The 20464-nt window shown below is 32.5% G+C and overlaps 1 pseudogene; it reads right to left on the bottom strand.

The window, feature by feature from the left end:
• Positions 1 to 1371: 1371 nt before the first annotated feature.
• The window catches only part of LOC132724162 (sorting nexin-14-like), a 34116-nt pseudogene continuing 15023 nt past the window's right edge, over positions 1372 to 20464 (bottom strand).

Below are 20464 nucleotides of genomic sequence, written 5' to 3'. Positions count from 1 at the left end.
ATGATAATCAATATCCATTTTTTTAAGTTAACAAGAGCTGTCAGAAGGACAGCGCGCTCGACTTTTTTAGTGCTTGCCTATAAAACAAAACTTTGACAGTTAAGGGCACACAAGACTTTAACTAGGAATTTCTAAGTACAAATCAAGAAACATTTTCACAGAGTTATCTTCTCTTGCTTACAGATAGGTCTCATGATGGCACATAAGAACTCCAACTTCCAAAGTAATATCTCAAATGGTTAAGTCAACAAGTGGACAAGAATGAAAATCTTAACTGAGTTTCTAAGTCAAAAAGGGCCATAATTCAAATAAAATCCTTAACAGAATTACCTTCTCCTGCCCATGTTTTGGGACCATGATGGTAAACAAGTATTCCAACTTTCAAATTAATATCTCAAACAGTTCAGTCAAAAAGTGGACTGGTACTAAAAACTTAACCAAGATTCTAAGTCGATAAAAGGCCTTAATTTTTAAAACAAATCCTTGACAGAGTTACCTTCTCTTGCGTACAGATGGGGTAATGATGTGAAATAGCATTAAAAGTTTCAAAGCAATATCTCAAAGGGTTAAGGCAATAAGTGGATTTTACCCATATTCAATGTATTTTCTAAGTCAAAAAGGGGCATAATTCTGTCAAAAACCTTGACAGAGTTATGTCCTCTTGTCTGTTGATGAAGGTCGTGATGGTAAACAAGTATGGTCAGTTTCAAAGCAATACCTCCAATGGTTTTGAAATAAAGTGAGGTGGTACAAAAAACTTAACCAAGCTCAATACACTTTCTAAGTCAAAAAAGGGCCATAATTCTGTCAAAAACCTTGACAGAGTTATGTACTCTTGTCTGTAGATGGAGGTTATGATGGTGAACAAGTATGGTAAGTTTCAAAGCCATACTTGTAATACTTCTGAAATAAAGTGGGGTGGTACGAAAAACTTAACCAAGGTGTGACGCCGACGCCGACGCCGACGCGAGTAGGATAGCTCCCCTTTTCATAGAAAAGTCGAGCTAAAAAGGGACATGACTCTTAAAAATATTGCCTGAATGCCTCTAGTCTTACTAAAATATTGACCTAAGGATAATGCACTTAGAATTTACAATTGTATATTGTTATAATGATCAGTTTTGGAATCATTTAGCTTAATTAGCAATTTGACAAAACTTCTATGCTACGAAAGGACATTACCTTAACAAAAATTAGCTTTCAAATTAATGACCCTTGTCACACAAATGAACCTTGTTAAAATAAACAAGCAATCCAATTTTCTTATTGACAAATTTCACACTTTAAAATCATTCAACTGAAGAAGAATTTCGCGAAAAATCAAACTTCAAAATGGACATAACTCCAATTATATAGCTTTCAGACTTTCTCCCTTGTCTAACGACTGCACATATGATGATGAGCATTATTATAAGTTTCATGTTGAGACGTTTGAATAATGGGCTACATTACACACGGCGATAAAGACAATAACACAGATTACAATGCTGCCGTAGCAATCATTATAGCTAGAAGTTTTAGCTCATAAAATTTCCAGATATTTTAAAGTAACAAGAGTTGTCTGATGACCGAGTGCTCTACTATTCTCAGTGCCTGGCGATAAAACAAGAGTCTGGATAATGTGAATTTTTTTCTAAGTTCAAAAGGACAATAATTCTGTCAAAGTCCATGTTATAGCTATGGGTTTTGTATAGATAGTGACCACATAATAAGCTCCCAAGTAAGTGTCTAAAGTTTCAGCCAATTCTCTTATGTATTTTTCGAGTAACAAACTTGCACAAGTTACAAACTTGCACGCAAAATCTTTAATTAAGTGCGTTGCTGATGCCGGGGCGAAAACAATAGGTCTCCCAAGTCGAGCTAAAATGAACAGTTAATCATCAATTCATATATGAAGGGTAACAAATAATATTGTGAAAAATCTCTTGTTCAGAGATATTGTTCAAGTTTTGGAATAATGTTAAGTTCTTTTAAAATAATCGTAAAAGTTTAACACAAATAGTCCTTTGATAAAAAAATATCAATATTTTTTTTCAATTTTTGTTTAATATGTAACCATTAAAAATGAAATCTTCATGAATACGTTATAGTGGAATAAAGATTGAAAATATTTCATCGATAGAATGAAATTAATTTTAATGCAAGAGGAAAACAATCAAACACCTTAAAAATTATTTTGAAGTGATTTACATAATTATGTCTTTAAAGTTAAACTAAGTGTTCTAGCGATATAGTAATTTAACTTTTAGGTATTCGTTACCCTTAAACAAAACCTATGGCCTTTTACAACCTTTCGACGCTATGCGCTTGTCAAAATATATCAGTATTCAAAACCACTGTGGTCAAGAGCGATAAATAGCAGATCAGTGACAATACCATTTCTAAACTAATGTAATTTTTCTCTAATTGTGTCTAGGATAGGAATCCAAGTCAATCAAATTACAATATTTCATTTCAATACATAATTTATCACAGTAGGCATGAAAAGATATATTGCACCTCATTATTACTATATCTAAGTAGTTTTACATGAATTAAATAATAATCACTCAATGACACAAACATTATTTAAGCTGCTAGTAATTTGTTTACTGAACAAAATAGACACTTCTTTCTATTCCTTCAAACAACTCAGTTGATTATTACAGTGGATCTATAATCTACCCAAACAGACAAACATCCACTACATATATAGTTAACCTTTAACCTGCTAAATTTCTTACATTACACTTTGAAAACTGTCCATTCTCAATTTTGAGATACAAAAGTGAATATTAAAAGTAAGTCTGTCATTAGTATAGATGCTAGTTAGTCTTCAGGAATGAGAAGGTTGGTCTAGCCTTATATTGGTGGCAAATGTTTATCATTTTAGGTTTCAGCAGACTGGATTTAAGCACATGCGGGCAAATAGGAATGATATGTACATTATGAATCATTGTCCGTTCCCACTTTCAAATTTTGACTGTAACCTTAAAATTAGATCTCACAAACAGAACAATATAAATATTGAGTTAAGCAAATCATTATTGTTCTATATATAACGATTTCTTGCTGATGATTTCATGTATTCACTCAAGTTGATCACTGCTTTAACTCTGGAAACAATTCTGTGATGAATATATCTAGGAACACATAACTGAGCTGAAATAATAAAATGTAACAATACACTCATGTATTCTTAAACAAACAATTTTTATACAATAAGTAAAGTAATGATCTTTTTAATGCATGATATAACATGCAAAATATGTTTTCAATGGTCATAATTTTAGAAAGTTGCAGAATAAACTAAACTTAAGTTTAAGCTAATAAATGTCCAGTTAAATATATGATATTATATGCACACATATTAGTTAAATGAATTACAAACAATAAATAAATCTTAATTGATATTAATCAAATTCGTAAGCTTTTTAATTCCAAATGCAAATAACAACTTTAAATGTAATTACACAGTTACGAATATCAAATACTGTACAGGTAAGTGTTTGCCCTGTATATACCTGTTTGTTTAGTTTAGGTTGTTGTAAAGCATGTAGAATCATTAAAGTTCCCTCTCTATGTGGAGTCTCACCTATCACCCATACCGCTGGTTCTGTAATGAAAAATATAAATATGAAAGTTTGCAACAAGAGCACAAACAATTACGAACAGATTACTTCCAAAACTACCTAAATACATACACTAATGCAAGGGTTAGAACGAAATCCTTTTCTTGAAATAAGAAAGATAAAAACATGAACAATTCCACACTTACAATGACCATGTTACAAAAATAATAAGATTGCATGACTATGATACGTTCAACATGCTATGAAATTTTTAATTATTTTCTTCATCTGTTATAATAACTCATTATACATAAAATCAACAAGACAATTGTATTTTGAAGTTTGTAATTTAGTTGTCTTAGGTAATCTAGAGAACGCTATCTCAATCCTGGGGGAAGGCAAGGCAATGCGAAAATTTCTCCGTAATCATTGAACTTTGACATTTGAGCCTATTGGTCGGTCGTTGGTCTCTCACCGCCATTTCACATATCATTTAACATAAGAAGACTTATTTAAAACTTAAGTAGTTGTAACGTTGTTACATACTTGGCAGGAAGTTCAGGCAGCCAGTCGTCACTTCTTGGAAACGTTTTCTTTTATCATCGTCTGTCCTAAATATACAAATATTGTATATTCTATTATTCCATTATCAAAAATATCATTTTCATTTTTAGCTTAGAAATTTACTTTTTTTCTAGTTAGTGACTTTGATGGTGTGTTTGCGTTTTGGTGTGTAACTTCTTGCTTATTTTTTTTTGTTTAATTTTCACCCAAACTCTAGTTGCCATACTTAAAAAATCTGGTTAACAAATTTATTTGTTGAAAAAAAAAGACAACTGATTAAGTTAATTTTAATAGGATAAAAATGGCAATTTAGTGCAGCTCAATAACATTACCATTTGATGTGTTGTTTTGGGTGTTTCATACGGTACAAGTTAGGTCAGTAATCAGAATCTATAATTTACGTAACATGTTGAAAATAAAGCTTCTAATAATAAGTCCAAACAAAAAGGATCGGTGCTAGCAGTAACGCTCCTTCAAAATAAAGTTATTTTTCATTTTAGCATGGTCTGGTGTTGCCTGCACTTCATGGGGAAAGAAAGTCACCAAACACAGTACATGTATTTATGCACAAGATAACTCATTTAAAACCCGATAATCTTCAATTATAAAGTAACATCAACAAAGTCTCTTTACCTCGGTGGGTCATTGTCGAAGAAAAGCACATCTGAAAATAATAAGTAAAAGAGCAAATCAGAATATTGCTTTTTGTTTGTTTATTCATATGACGAAAGTTTTGAAATTGAGGATATTGTATTTGTAAAAGGTCTTTGTGTATTCACAAAATTTTCATATAATGTTTTATACAAAATTAGGTTTCTCAAATCATAAAGGAGTAAGATTCAGAATCGCTTTGACATTAAAGGGTTAATTGGTAACTTTCCAAATTCATTGATGGAGGTAAACCATAGCTTGTCATTTGTGCAACATGCAGGCATATAAAAAGAATGAATGATAGAGTTTGGATAAAATTCCAGGTAGCTTTCTGACATGCAAGTAATAAAAATCTCCGACTGGATTGTGGGGAAAATGAAACAAAGTAATGAACATCAACACTTTGTCAAGACTGCCGCTCTAACATCATTTTCGTGTTTTGAGTTGCAAATAGATAGTAATCTGATTACCTCTAAGTAGGTGAATTAGGGAGACCAGCCTGTGTTCCCGTGTGACCATGTGAACTTTATAGTCAGTGTACCAGTCTAAATATGCTTCTAAAGTTTGTTTCACAAACATACGTGCAGTGTACAACAAATGATGGCACCAGTCCGGAACTCTATAAACATACCTTGCTGAAATGTAAGTAAACTCTCTTAAAGACAAAATGTTAGTTCAGTTGGTTGGAAAATGTCACAATAAGTTTACAATTTTTGATGCTTAGTTAATTTTTACTTTTACCTGTGAAGGAAGACCCCACTTTACCAGCATGTACCTTGATAGAAATTTAAAAGAAAATATTTTATTACCATTTTATTTTCAAAATTCAAACTTTAATTTACCAAAATCAAAATATGGTTTTAAAATTCAAGTAAAAAGTATTTAAACATGTACCTATATAAATCAAGGAATTATGAATTCCTTCCACCTCTTGACTTTTCTACCAACAAGTCACCGTCCACATGGTCACGCGTATCTATACCATTAGCGTTGTTCTCAAACATTGTCTGGCATAACTGGAAAAAATTACATAATCCAACTGACAAAGTTTATAGGTCTAAGCTAAAGATCAAGATTTGTACAAGTTCAGCAAAAATCGGACACTCAACTTTCCGAAAGTTAGCTGGAAAGCTTCTTAGCTGACAAGCTTCCTCGCATAAAATAATCAAAAACAGATTTTTTAGTTCCTGTTTCACAGCAGAAATAAATCGAGACCAGAGGCAGTTCACAATGACAGTTCAGTTTATAATTAAGCATTTGAATAATGTGACAAGACTGGTGAACATACTTGCGGATACATTGGACACGAATAAAAATATAAGTAAGGAAAATCTCACCTTAAGACTCGAATTTGACAATAATGATGCTCCGGAATCTCTCCTTTCTTGTTTCCTAAATGTAAACAAGACAAGAAATTACTTATTATTTACTTGATGAATTTTTGTGGTTGATTTTCAGATGTGTCTGATGACTATCATGCTAAATTCTAAAAATTAACTCCAGCTTTTAAACTTAAACCGCACATAAGGTTGTAAATTAAAATAACTTTGATACCAAAAATCACAAAATTAAGTATCCAAATGGATCAAGATTAGTTAGATTACATAATATGGGATGAAAAAAATCTGAATTGAAAACAGCATAAAGGATTTAATTGAATAAACACAAATATGTATTGAAAGCAATGAAATGAAATGACGAAAGTAATTACCCAGGTCGAGGTTTTGGAGGCTCTGTACTTCTCTCAAATCCATACAGGAATGTCTCAAGGTGCTGTCCTTTCTATAAAAAAAATGGAATTAATTGTCAAGCTAAAACATCACGAAATAAAATTCATTGCAATTAGAATCTTTCAACGAATAGTGTCAACGCATTCTTTAAACGAATAGTGTCAACACAAAGACAATAATTATCACAAAAGGGTCTGTTTGACATCAGCCATATGGCATATATAGAATGTAAATTACACTAAAAACTTCTGTATATTCTACAAATGCAGAAGGTACAAACAGAGAAATAAGGCAAAATGCATCTGTGCTAGAGTTTAGCTAGCTGTTATTTCCCTTTTTGAAATACAAGTAGAAAAAGATTCAAGGGTAAATTATTAAACAAATAAGGCTATCAAACCATATATTCCATCAATCCCTATTTTTGGCTAAAATCTTTGAGTTATCATATTCTTAGTTCATATGAAGTTTAAATAAAATCTATGAGGGGTTTTCATTATGTCTCTATGTTTACATGAAAACTGTAGCATACGTTTTTTTTAAGCTTTATTGTTGGAGATTGTCCTATTGTGCCCATCATTCATTATTTCTGATTACTGAGGTAACTGGTACGTTTGAACTATCTACGTTCTGTTAGCAAGCTGGATAACTTCCTCACATGAAAGAATCAAAAGTCTTTGTCTCGATTCAAACCCACAGCAATGAGGGGCAAGTGGTTAGAAGCCATTTGTCCACGGTCGCCCTGCTTTCAATAGCTGTATTGAAACAAATTTCATCCTAATATACCCTTCTGCTGATAAAACCATAAATCCAAATTCATATTATATTACTAAATTCTTACCAATCCTTGGCACAAAATAGTTTCAAATTTACCTCTTTAACAAGTTTTCTTGCACCAGATTTTATTGCACGACCTGCAAAGAAAAATGTTTATACAAGACGTAATATTTCACTGACCCTGGGGGTTGAGGGTTGGAAGTGCACTTGGCACAGTTTGGGGCGCATATTTTCGCAGGATGATCGTTTTTGGAGCTTTTAGGCCCCAAACGGTGCTCTGTTTGAGTCAATGACCACGCAAGAGTCTGCTTAGACTGTAAGTTCCAGCTCATCGTTCTTTCCCTTGTCTTAAAAACTGTAATTCATATTGATTGTATTTGTATGTATATACATGTATGTATGATGTATGTATGTATGATATTTTGAAATAATGGGGTTCCCTACTTGTGGACCCGAAGCGAAAAAAAAATTCACTGACCGACTATAGGAAGTATCTTGACAGAGGTAAAAATATAAGCATTTAAATTTCAACATTTGGCCTGCTGAACTTAATGATTTTCCCAGCTTTGAAGCAGTTACCAAGATATCAAAACATAAAAATTGAGCTACCAACCCACATCTGCCCCTCTTTTCAAACCAATTAACGGATAAAAAATAGTTAATAACTAACATATTTGAACATATCTTTCCTAATGAAAAAAAATGTAAAAAAATAATCATAGACCTTTTCTTTTTTTTTTGTTTTTTTTTTTGGTTTTTACGCCCACATGACACAGTAAAAGGCATACCCGGACCGTTCCAGTTTTATTGGGGGAGGAAAAGACCTCGGGTTTGCCCTTCGGGGCATTTTTTTTCGGGCCACGAACGGCACCTGAGTAGAACCCCCGGGCCCGTTCCTTTAAACAAAGCGGATGTTTCCTCACATGAAGAACCCAAGGCCCTGTGGGGAAATTCAAACCCCCCCAGGGGTTTGGGGGGCAAGGGGGGTTTGAAGTCAAGGGGCCCTTTAAAACCATGGGCCACGGACGCCCCAACCAGACCTTTTCAAAAACATTCAAACTGTTATATGCACACAAGTTTACATAACTAACTTACCCAACAGATTTACACAACTTACCTATTTTGATGTCTAATCCAAAATCAAATGCTGTCTCGGCAGTGAAAAAATTGTACAAAAGTTGACTGCCTTTCAAAACAGGTTTCGTCAACAATTTCTGAAAATATAAAACCATGCCTTTGTTTAAAAAGATGATAAATTAATCCTTATCTACATTTCACGTTCATTATGCTATAACCATAATACAGACACTTTCGGGATCAATTGAAATCTTATCTTTTCATTTTTTATCATTTTTATATTTCAATTAAGAAAGAAATAAGGTGGGATAAGGGTAAGGGATTTCTGTTTATAGCACTTACTTGTAAATATGTTTCAAAAAGTTCTTTTTTTCCTTCGATAAACTCTTGTGTCTTAGTACCGATGAATTTCTTTGGTGGTAAAACGCAATCTTCAAGCTCAACTCCGTGGAATTCTTTTAGCTTCTGGTCCAGGGTATAAAATTCTGTATACTTTCTACCAACATTCCATACAGAATGTCCATCTTAAAAATAAACAGGAAACAAAATAATTGAAAGTTAAAACAATGTATAATCCTGGACAAATTGACTGTTTAACTAAAAAGGATACTTAATCGCCTGAGAAAATAAAGATGAAAATGTTGTTTATTGTTGTCTATGTTGTTGTTGTCTATATTGTTAAATGCTCTTTATATGTTCAGGCTAATTCAGGTACTATCTGTAGTCGTAGCCCTAGATCTAGATTTATGTCATTTACACGACAAGATATAATCATTTCACTTTAATATTGTTTTTTCTCACAATTTCTGCTTTGATGTCTATACAGTTCATCTATCGTCAATCTGAAGTCATTGTCGGAATTTCTGAAGGTCATCTTTTGTCTTGAACACAGGTATTGGATATTTTTTCATGAGTATATAGAACTAAAATGTTAAACTTTGTTAATTACGATTGTGCCATAATAGCCGTGAAATATCCTAGATTTTGTTACTAAGTATATGATAACATAGCTTTTAATCATTCTTACCATCTGTAACATCAAGACGTCTTATTTCCACTATAAATACAAAGAATTGTTTTTTAGGATTTTCAGGGTCAGGTCTCGCTCCTAATCTTGGTATTGTGACCCTCCAAGTTGTAAGGTCATGGGGTGTAAACTGTTCTAGCGTGTGCTCAAGATCGTCAAACTGTGCATCATCTTCTAATGAACTTGCTGACTAAAATTCAAAAGTAATAAATTAATAATTATTACTTGAAACATAAGGCACAATGACAAAGAGGCATAATATTTTAAACTTTAGAAATCAAAGTAACGAAGGGAGAGTACTCACAGCAACTGTAACAGTATCGGCATCATCTGTGTTCTCAATGTCCAAAATATCTAGAGATGAAATAGATCTTGTATCTGAAAAATAAAACACCATATTAGTTAAAATAAATTTCAAAGATGACCTATGGCCTGGAGAGAGCAGCACAAAATAATCATTTTAAAGCTACATCTTAATAAATACCATACCTACATATGCCATTTAACCTGTGACTTGTAATGGGGTAGTAACTTGTATAGGGCAACAAAATGCCTGCACTTGTGAAATTTGGAGACTGTAAATGGAAGGACTCCCATCATATGGTCAGGGTAAATCTTTATGACCAAACCAAACATATAGACCAAAAAACATGCCCATCAGATTTATTGATCAGGAAGAATAAAATTTATAATATATTTGTAACCAACTGGTTTTGGTTGAGTTTTACGCCGCGCTTACACAAGAGGGGTTATACAGTAAGCTTCCAGCTTTACTGGTGGAGGAAGACCTGAGGTGTCCCCAATGCATTATAACCTGATTAGCACCATCAAAGTTCTGTACGCTAGCTGTATAATTTCTTCACATGAAGCATCAAAAGTCCCTGGTGGAATTCGAGCCTAGAGAGAGGGGCAAGTGGTTGGAAATCAACGACCTTAACCAATCGAAATTTGGCGCACAATATACCAACAATTAATTATATAATTTATAACATGGCACCAATTTTCAACATTTCCTGCAGAAAACAGTTCATCAAATTTCCTGTATATCTAATTATTCTGGGATCATTCTGTGTCTTATTAATTTTTTTATGTTATCATAGCAACCAGAATTCTGATCAAAGATTGAAATAAAACATCATAATGATGGACAATTTAGTAAATGTATTTAAAAGAAATAACAATTTATAATCAAACATGTGGCCTTGGAATTAAACAATATCAAAGGAAAAAAAGAAAATTCAAAGCTTTCAATACATCCTTTAAATTAGCAAAAAACTTTCACAAAATATTTTACTTTAAGAGTAAAATAAAAACGAGTCTTACGTAATCTTACTTGTCAATTAAAATATCTCAAACTACAAGGAAAATTTAACCAAAGCTGTCACAGAAATGACATTTAACTCCACTTTCTCTTAGACAAAGGAGTTTATTTAGATCCACATATTTAAGGGGCGTAGGAATTAAAGAGCGGAACACAGGTGAGACAGTCGGGACTGGCTTTTCTTTAATATTTTTAAAAAAAGTCGGACTGGGCCCTTTCTTACAATAACCCAAAATGATTACAGAAAAAGCCAATTTTGACATTTTTGGGGGTGGGGGTAGGGGTTTTGTTTTATCTTTAATTTCATTTTTTGACGAGTATTAATATATAACACTATATGTAATGATGTCTTATCAAATGATTTTTTTTGTAATTTTAAACGCTGATTACTATTGTACACTACTAAAAAGGGAAATAATTCAATTAACTTTATCATAACAGGAAGAGGAAATGAGTCATTTCCCTTTGTATCTCCATTTCACAACCAAAACAGGAAGTAAAAATATACATCGAAATTTCCATTCATCTTGTCAGGTAATTAGAAAACGTTTTCTTAATTATTGAAGAGTCAATACAAATTAATTTTATACACATAATTCAAATTCATAGCAAAATCGTAAGTAAATAAATTTATATTATTTACTAGGTCAAATGTCTCCTTAACTGCTCTTATTGCAATTTAATGTGCTATTAATTATTGAAGATAAAAAACACTAAAAAAATGAAATGCATTACAACAGATAAATCAAAGCCTTTTAAATACTCTTTAAGGTTGGAATGCAAAAAAACTTTCAATATTTCAAAGTACGTGTTTTAATTCACTCTCAATAATAGATATAACAGAAAGTAGAATTTTGTTTTAAAGAGTTTTGTTTAAACAAAAAAATGAAAATAGAAAAATATAATTTAAAAAATATAATTTAAACAGTTCGTCTAAATAAAAGGAACACAGGTCCGGTTATTTAAGAGTTAACATGCATTAGAAAATGGTCATAACTTATAACAATCTTTATGCAAAGTCAATATTTAAAAAGCATGTTATTTCATAGTTTGTTTTGATTTGGTTTTACATCGCACAAACACAGTATCAAGAATCTGTAAACCCTGTCGGGATTCAAACCAACAGTGGTGAGTTCACTGACCATAATCACTCGGACGCCCCATTTTATTTCAGAATAACTGAAACACGAATTCAAAGTAAGTCGAAATATGGTTTATTACACCCCAACACCATAATCTATAATCAATTCAAATCAACGAAATAACAAACGAATATCTTAATACAAATATATAAAGAAATCAATACAAAATACTGGATCTGTAAGTAAATAATTAAGTAGTTGAACTGTTCTACGTTCCATCAACAGTTTGTTTTGTATTACTTTGTATGATCTATTTTATGACTTTCTTTGTAACAATAACGTTTCATTTAATTATTTATGTTTACATTGTACTTACTGTCTTTGCAATAAGGATGGCCAAAAGCAAACTTGTTGCTGATTACAATAAAAAACCTGATCTGAACTTAATACTAGTATGTATTTTATCAATTGATATCATAGACTTTCTAAACTTAATTATGCAATTAAAATTTCATAACATCAAGATTAGATCTCCTATTGGCATAAAGGATAAACAAGAGCTGTCAGAAGGACAGCGCGCTCGACTTTTTTAGTGCTTGCCTATAAAACAAAACTTTGACAGTTAAGGGCACACAAGACTTTAACTAGGAATTTCTAAGTACAAATCAAGAAACATTTTCACAGAGTTATCTTCTCTTGCTTACAGATAGGTCTCATGATGGCACATAAGAACTCCAACTTCCAAAGTAATATCTCAAATGGTTAGGTCAACAAGTGGACAAGAATGAAAATTTTAACTGAGTTTCTAAGTCAAAAAGGGCCATAATTCAAATAAAATCCTTAACAGAATTACCTTCTCCTGCCCATGTTTGGGACCATGATGGTAAACAAGTATTCCAACTTTCAATTTAATATCTCAACCAGTTCAGTCAAAAAGTTGACTGGTACAAAAAAACTTAACCAAGATTCTAAGTCGATAAAAGGCCTTAATTTTTAAAACAAATCCCTGACAGAGTTACCTTCTCTTGCGTACAGATGGGGGTAATGATGTGAAATAGCATTAAAAGTTTCAAAGCAATATCTCAAAGGGTTAAGGCAATAAGTGGATTTTACCCATATTCAATGTATTTTCTAAGTCAAAAAGGGGCATAATTCTGTCAAAAACCTTGACAGAGTTATGTCCTCTTGTCTGTTGATGAAGGTCGTGATGGTAAACAAGTATGGTCAGTTTCAAAGCAATACCTCCAATGGTTTTGAAATAAAGTGAGGTGGTACAAAAAACTTAACCAAGCTCAATACACTTTCTAAGTCAAAAAAGGGCCATAATTCTGTCAAAAACCTTGACAGAGTTATGTACTCTTGTCTGTAGATGGAGGTTATGATGGTGAACAAGTATGGTAAGTTTCAAAGCCATACTTGTAATACTTCTGAAATAAAGTGGGGTGGTACGAAAAACTTAACCAAGGTGTGACGCCGACGCCGACGCCGACGCCGGGGCGAGTAGGATAGCTCCCCTTTTCATAGAAAAGTCGAGCTAAAAAGTAATGAGAAGACGTATTTAATTGACAGATCCCTACTCTGACCTTTTATCTGGATAACCATAGATTTAACCACAAACATGTGCTCTTTTGTTAACAAAATGTTGTAGTAAAATTTTTATTGTGTCCATTAATCTGATAATTAGAATAAGACAGGTAAGGGATTTCTGCATTGTGTTGCTAATTTATACAATTTTTCCTTTCCTTACATTACAGCATGTTTCAATCACCTGACAGCAGGAGACATATATCACTGATGTTATCAGAGGTTTTAGATGATATTGGTGTAAATGAAAGAATGAGGATGAGAGCAAGAAGAGTTTACAAGTTGTTGGAGACTATGAATACTATCACACAGAAGTCAGTTGGACAGAATTATATTTCATATTATCTAGGGAGTAAGAGTGAGGGAACAACTACTTTAGGACTACAGTCAGACGGTGATGAGCTATTTTATAGGAATGATTACAATGTAATACAGAACTGGTCAGAGTGGGAACATGGCAAAGATAACTTCTTCATGATACAGGATGAGAACACTACCCCTGGGTATTGTTTTCTACAACTTCTCCAACATGATAAACCTCTTCCTGCCACTGTTGTTCCTAATAAATACTATATAACTGATAGGAAAGGAAGAATATTGCTTACGAACAAAGTATATGAAACTGATAATACTAGATATATTACAAAACATGGACCATCAATTGCTACACAGGGGCGAGAAGGACTCAATGATACAGACAAAGTGTTAGCATATCCCTGTAAATCATGGCTAAAGTCAGCAGAATCAGGATGGTTAGAGAGACAAGGTATTGGTAGATGGCCAACACAAGAGATGAAAAAAAAAGCAGTCAGTACTGGGTGTTGTGTTGTTCCAACTGGAAGTAAGTTCAGTAAATACCCTGAATTGGAGTGGAGAATATCTACATCCCTCGCAGAAAGATGTCTAATGTTCGATTTAAATATATCACAAATAAAGTGCTATGTTTTAATGAAAATGATTCTTAAATCTTTTTTAAATCCTCAAGGGGAAATAAACATCTCAAGTTTCATGTGCAAAACAGTTTTATTACATTGTATAGAAAACAAAGAACCAAGATTATGGAAAAAGAACAATTTATTAGGATGTTTAAAAGACTGCCTGATGGAATTAAGCAGTTGTGTAGAGAATGACAATCTGTCACATTTCATTATACCCGAGAACAATTTGATTGCAGGGCAATTTACAGATGAGACAAAACATCAACTTTTAAAAAGATATAAGTGATTTTATACAGAATGATGTACAAAGTTTACTTAAAATTGCTTATGATAATCTTGGACAGAGACTTCAAGTTAAAATGAGCTTGGAATGCAACTCACTGGATATTTGTAAAACTGTTTACTGCTTACAATTACCTAGCATTATCAATGAATTGTGCCAGTAATCATTCTTTTCTTTTAGATGTATTATCTGATGAAGATATTGGAATAATTAAGCAAACTGTAGAATGGCTAATGACCTTCAATAACAATGATCATGAATTGGAACAGGCTGCATTCAGGTTCATAGCACCTTTTTTTCTGTAACACATATGGATCTGCCCTGGCCTCAGAAAGTATAGGTTTAAAACATCCAGTGTCACCTCAAGCCTTGGTTTGGCTTTTTAGATGGTTTGGAATCAGATGTCTCATCTAGCAGACTAAAATTGGCTTCAGTATTCTACAGTGCAGGGGATATAGAGAAAACTGAACTAATTTTGAGGAACACTGAAAGCCAGTTTTACTCTTATACTGTTTTCCCTTTCTGTACCTGCCCGTATCTAGTGCCTCCACCAACAGTGCCAGCAGAAGTAATAAGTGTATTTAATGAACAAAATGAAGACTGTGTCAAAAATGTTACAGCATTTTGTGTCAAATTTTTAAAAAAAGAGATCAACTGTGCTCCTCATGAACTACAATATGAAATGTTCAGATCTACACAAGATGACATAAAACATAGATATCAAGATGATGACCGTTGGATGCACTTGGCTGCAGTTGATTCTCTACCTTTCCTGTACTTCCTACAATATAAAGTCTACAAGCATCTTCACAGGTATCAGGATCAACAGCAAGCTCTCAATAAACTTGCAAACATCATAGAAACAGATGAATACCTTGGACATAAAGAAACAGCACTCAATATTTTAGGGCAATGTATGGAACAAGAAAACAGACCCAAACAGGCAATAATATGTTACCTGCTATCTCTGCGAAAAAGAGCAAGAAATAATGTGGCAAGAATTCATATTTGTCGGCTACTCTCTAGTTTACAAGTTGGCAAAGAAAATTGACAAAAAAAACACATACAGCATGAAAGGTTTAATTATAAAGTAAGACTTTTTTTAGTTGAGCTCATCCTACTGATAAAATAGATAATCTTACAGGCTTTTTTCTGTGTATTCTATAGGTTGCTAATCAAATATAAAGGAGAATGTAACCAGAATGAGATTTATATAATGAGAAGTGTTAGCTAAGTGCTACTAATATATTGATCAATGGAGGATATGTATCCCATATATCATGTCAGCAACATATTTAACAGATTAATGAATTGCAAATTCCACTCATTTACAGTTAAAGGGAGACACAGGCAAAATTTTCATTTCTTCGTTTTGAATTTTTCATTGATTAATCTGTAAATATCCTCAAAATGAATACACTAGTCAATCAAAGGAACAAAATTTTTCTCCTTATAAAGAATAAAATGTTGTTTTCTTACTGGACCCAAGCGTTAAGATTTCACAAAAGTTGTCACAGTGAACTCTTGAAACGTTAAAGAACGTGTCAAATGAATGATTAAGGTTTGTTTCAATCATACAATATCCACAATATCTGTTATTGTAACTTCCAGGGTTTGTTCAAGTCACATGAATAGATTTAAAACTAATCGGTGATTCTGTCAGCGTCTAAATTTCTTTAAACATATATAGATATATTTACACTTTATTAACTCAAAATATATAGAATTTATACAGAAATTTATGCTGGGTCTTTTACAAATGACTTGAGTACATAAGATAATTTTGATATTTTTGTCATTCATTTGTCTGAGTATTCCTTTAAAATGAGAAACGAAATACTATCCAAATATTAACTTTTTTTATTCTCCAAATGATTTCTCACAAAGTCTGTATAGTTTGTATGTTTATGTAATTTACATGGAATTTTAAAAAAGCTATTTTAAGCTGCATAGATATTTTTTTTCTCTAATGTTAAGATCCTTTAGAAATTATTTACAAGAATATTAATCTAAATTGATTGTATTGGGGAATATATCTTAAAAGTTTTGTAAATTGATTAGTTTATTTTAATTTATGTAATGTTCCATATAATGTTATTGCATCACATGATTGTTACATTATTATATACTTAACAATAAATCATTTGTATTACATCTACTTTTTATTTAAATTTGTTTATTATTTCCCTATATGTAAATGGTATCAGCTTGCACTTCATTGCAAGGCCAGATGCCCTTGATTTTTGACATAAAAATTTCAAGCTACTAATGCAGATATTATTAAAATATTTAAATACCTTTCCAGGAAATAAAAAATCAAATTGTAACTAAATTTGTAAATAACAATTATTCAACATGCAAATACGGTATCATAAAACAGTTAATGACAATATTTGTTGCTTGATACAGACAATGTCCCCGAAACAAGACCAAATAAAGGAGCCCTAAGGTTTGACTCAAAACTAAAGGGCATTATTACTATAACAAGAAATGTTACAATAATAAAGAATCATCATCAAACTTTTTCTCATATACTCAGTATGCCTTATTATTTCAAAAAGTATCCCTGGATGAATGACATAGATATGATGGGATACAACCATCAATGTAACATTTTGACATACAAGTGTAGCCTCTTCACCTTTCAAACTGTTAGTTATACCAATTTATTTTAGTTTGATAGTATTGGAAGCTATAAGCTTATTGAAACACTCTCGATTCCGTTCCTGGAACCAACCAGTTCCAAGCCATGAATGTAAAGTTTCTTGCTCAAGGAAACAACGGCTTGCTCCTGACAGGATTTAAACATACGCAGTCAGCAATTATTAGATTACTAGTCCGACATGTTAGCAACGCAGCCACTCCTAGCTGTTGACCTGGGATATGCTAAGAACAAATCTTCTAAATGTACCACAAAGGTATGCTTTAATATTATGTATGACAGACATGGCCATCAATGAATTAATATGTCGTCATAATAAGCAGCATATTCATGGCTGTTTATGTCATAAGTTATCCATGAATAACAAAGATAAACATAAGACACATCCATATCTTCACAAAGTGTCCTTGACCTATAAGCTGGAGACTAGATTCTGGTATGTGACATGTCATCTTATAGTGCAATCATCTTTATGCAAAGTTATTCTAAATACACCCATAATTGACAAAATAAACAACAATGCACTTAAATAAAAAAATGTCCTTCAAAACTAAAGTGTGACCTTGGCGATTGGACACATCATCTCAATATGCTTCATATTTATGCAAAATTATTTCAAAATAATTTCTGTTGCAGATAAATAGATTAATGAAATTTAAGAGATTAGAAAATATGCAGCTAGTACTAAGTGTTTTGTTGTTCTAAATTTAACATGGGCTACTGATGTGATATACAGGTGATCATACTCAGCAAAGTTTGGTAACAATCTAAGACAAGAGCCGGTTGAACAGGGTGATGCTCCCCAAATAGGTCTTGTAGTGTCAAAGTTATGTCAGAGTCAAAGTTCAAAGTGTAAAAACAACCCAAATGTTGTGCGCTACACATTGTCTCAAAACGGTGATCATTTCTGTGAAATAGTTGTTACATCCGACTTCAAATAACAAAGTTATGGGCTGGACACGATTTTGCTGCAAGGTCATGCTGTGACCTTGACCTTCAAGGTAGCGACCCAAATGTTGCACGCCACACATTGTCTCAATATGGTTATCATTTCTGTGAAATAGTTGTAAAACCCGACACGAATTCGTGACATACGTACGGACAGACTGACGGACATATTCACAAAATGGTACTTATGTGATTTTTCCTTTGATCTTTTTGGCCATTTTTAGTCACACAAGGCTTAAAAAAGATACACAAGTATAAACGGAATGAATAGGATCAAAGAGAAATTACTGTTACCCATTTATCTCCAAATCACACAAGTACCTCTGGGTTCGTACGGACGGACGGACTTGCCACTTAAATTGACTAAAGGGCCATTTCTTTTGTTATTTTCTTTTGTTTAATAGAGGGCCATGGCCCCTTATTCTATTGTTGCGGAATGAATTCTATTGTTCTCTTTTGTTCCGTTTACAGTTAGATGACCCCCTTCTTCTCTTAAATAGCCCAGACGGATAGATGGACGGATGGACGTCCGGCCGAAATGTAATAAGGGGCCATTTCTTTTGTTATTTTCTTTGTTTAAAAGAGGGCCATTGCTCCTCATTCTGTTGTTTCCGAATGAATTCTATTGTTCTCTTTAGTTCTGTTTACAGTTAGAATACCCCCTATCCCTATTCGCTAGTGCGGACTGACAACCAGGTGCAAAAATTATATACGCCAAAATTCTATCAGGCGTATAAAAATATATAGAACAAAATATATTTTTGTATTAAAATGAACAAACCTGATTGTTTGTTGAACATATCTTTGTTGATGACATTCTTTAATTTTGATCCAAAACTTGCAATGCTTGAGTCTTTCTTTTTTGGTTGCCTGGGAAATATATCAACTAAATAATCATAATAGAATACATGTAGTTATCAATACAAGAACTATCTTACACTTACCTTTATTTTGCTGTCACACTTTAACAAATTCTAAAGTTTATTGTACCAACAGGTAGAGCTCTTATTGATTACATGCAAAGCATATCAACAATGTTTCAATATCAGACGACAAATATAGACAAAACACCATTATATGGATAATTTCTTTTAATTACTTGTTTTAATTACTTTATTCATGTTCATACAATTTGAAATGGTTATATGATATTTATAATACATAGGCGCATTTAACTTACTTTGAAATATATGTCCGGTTTTTTAACATAAAATTCATTGACAAATTATTCTGTTGTTTTTTTCAAGTATTTATAACATAGAGTTTCCTGTTTTATGAGGATTTTTATATAATGAAAAAATATGGGGAAAATTCAGGACCCTGAAAAATTTCTGTTTTATTGAGGAGACCGGTTAGGTGGAGATCTGGTTTTGGGTTTATTTTACTGTACTAAATGAACATAATAACAACATTATGATGAAAAAAGAATAGCATCCTCTTTAAAATGGAAACCTATCATTATCAGAACTTCTTTCACTTACTTTACAATAATCTTGTTGTGGACCTGTGATGCTAGCCTTTCTCCACAAATCATTGTGTAATACTGAAAAAACAAAAACAAACATACATGGTTTATTGATGTAGATAAATTATTTTTATATCCAACAAATAATCAAGGCCTTTACAAAGTAAATCATGATAATAAAGTATGGTTATTGCTAGTATATGCTGAATAGTTTGTTTTAGCTCAATTGTGACTTATAGAAACACTCTTGAATTCCTTCCAGAAACCATCCAGTACTCTTATGTAAAGTTTCTTGCCCCTAACAGGGTCATCAAATATATTTAACTAATCCAATGTGTTCACCACTTAGCTGTGATATAGTTAATGTTTAGGACGGATATTTGTTGGGATTGGGACTGCCATCTTTGCAGTGTGAACAGAATTAAAATGGCTTTTACCTAAGAATTTGATAGTGATATTCTAAGAATTTGGTAGTGATATCCCCCATTCTTCTAATGTTTAAGTCCAGATCAGATCCAATGCAGGAAAAGTGCATTATATAAATTCAGTGTTGATCATTAATTATGAGAATATATACAACAATAATTAAATATCCATTATGAAAAGAAACAAAACAGACTCAATTAACTATTATATCAAAGTAAAATATTACATAAGTATAATCAGGCCAGCCTGAACATCCATGCAGACCGACCAAGCTATATATACTGATTGCAGATAAATTATTGTATTTTTATATTGACATCCCTTTTTCATTGAATGGACTGTTCCAAATTCAATGTTGAGGCCACATCCATTACACAAAGT

This window comes from Ruditapes philippinarum, unplaced genomic scaffold (assembly GCF_026571515.1).
Source record: "Ruditapes philippinarum isolate M1 unplaced genomic scaffold, ASM2657151v2 ctg90_1_1_1_1, whole genome shotgun sequence".
Classification (NCBI taxonomy): Eukaryota; Metazoa; Mollusca; class Bivalvia; order Venerida; family Veneridae; genus Ruditapes; species Ruditapes philippinarum.
This window is presented reverse-complemented; position numbering and strand designations above follow the sequence as displayed.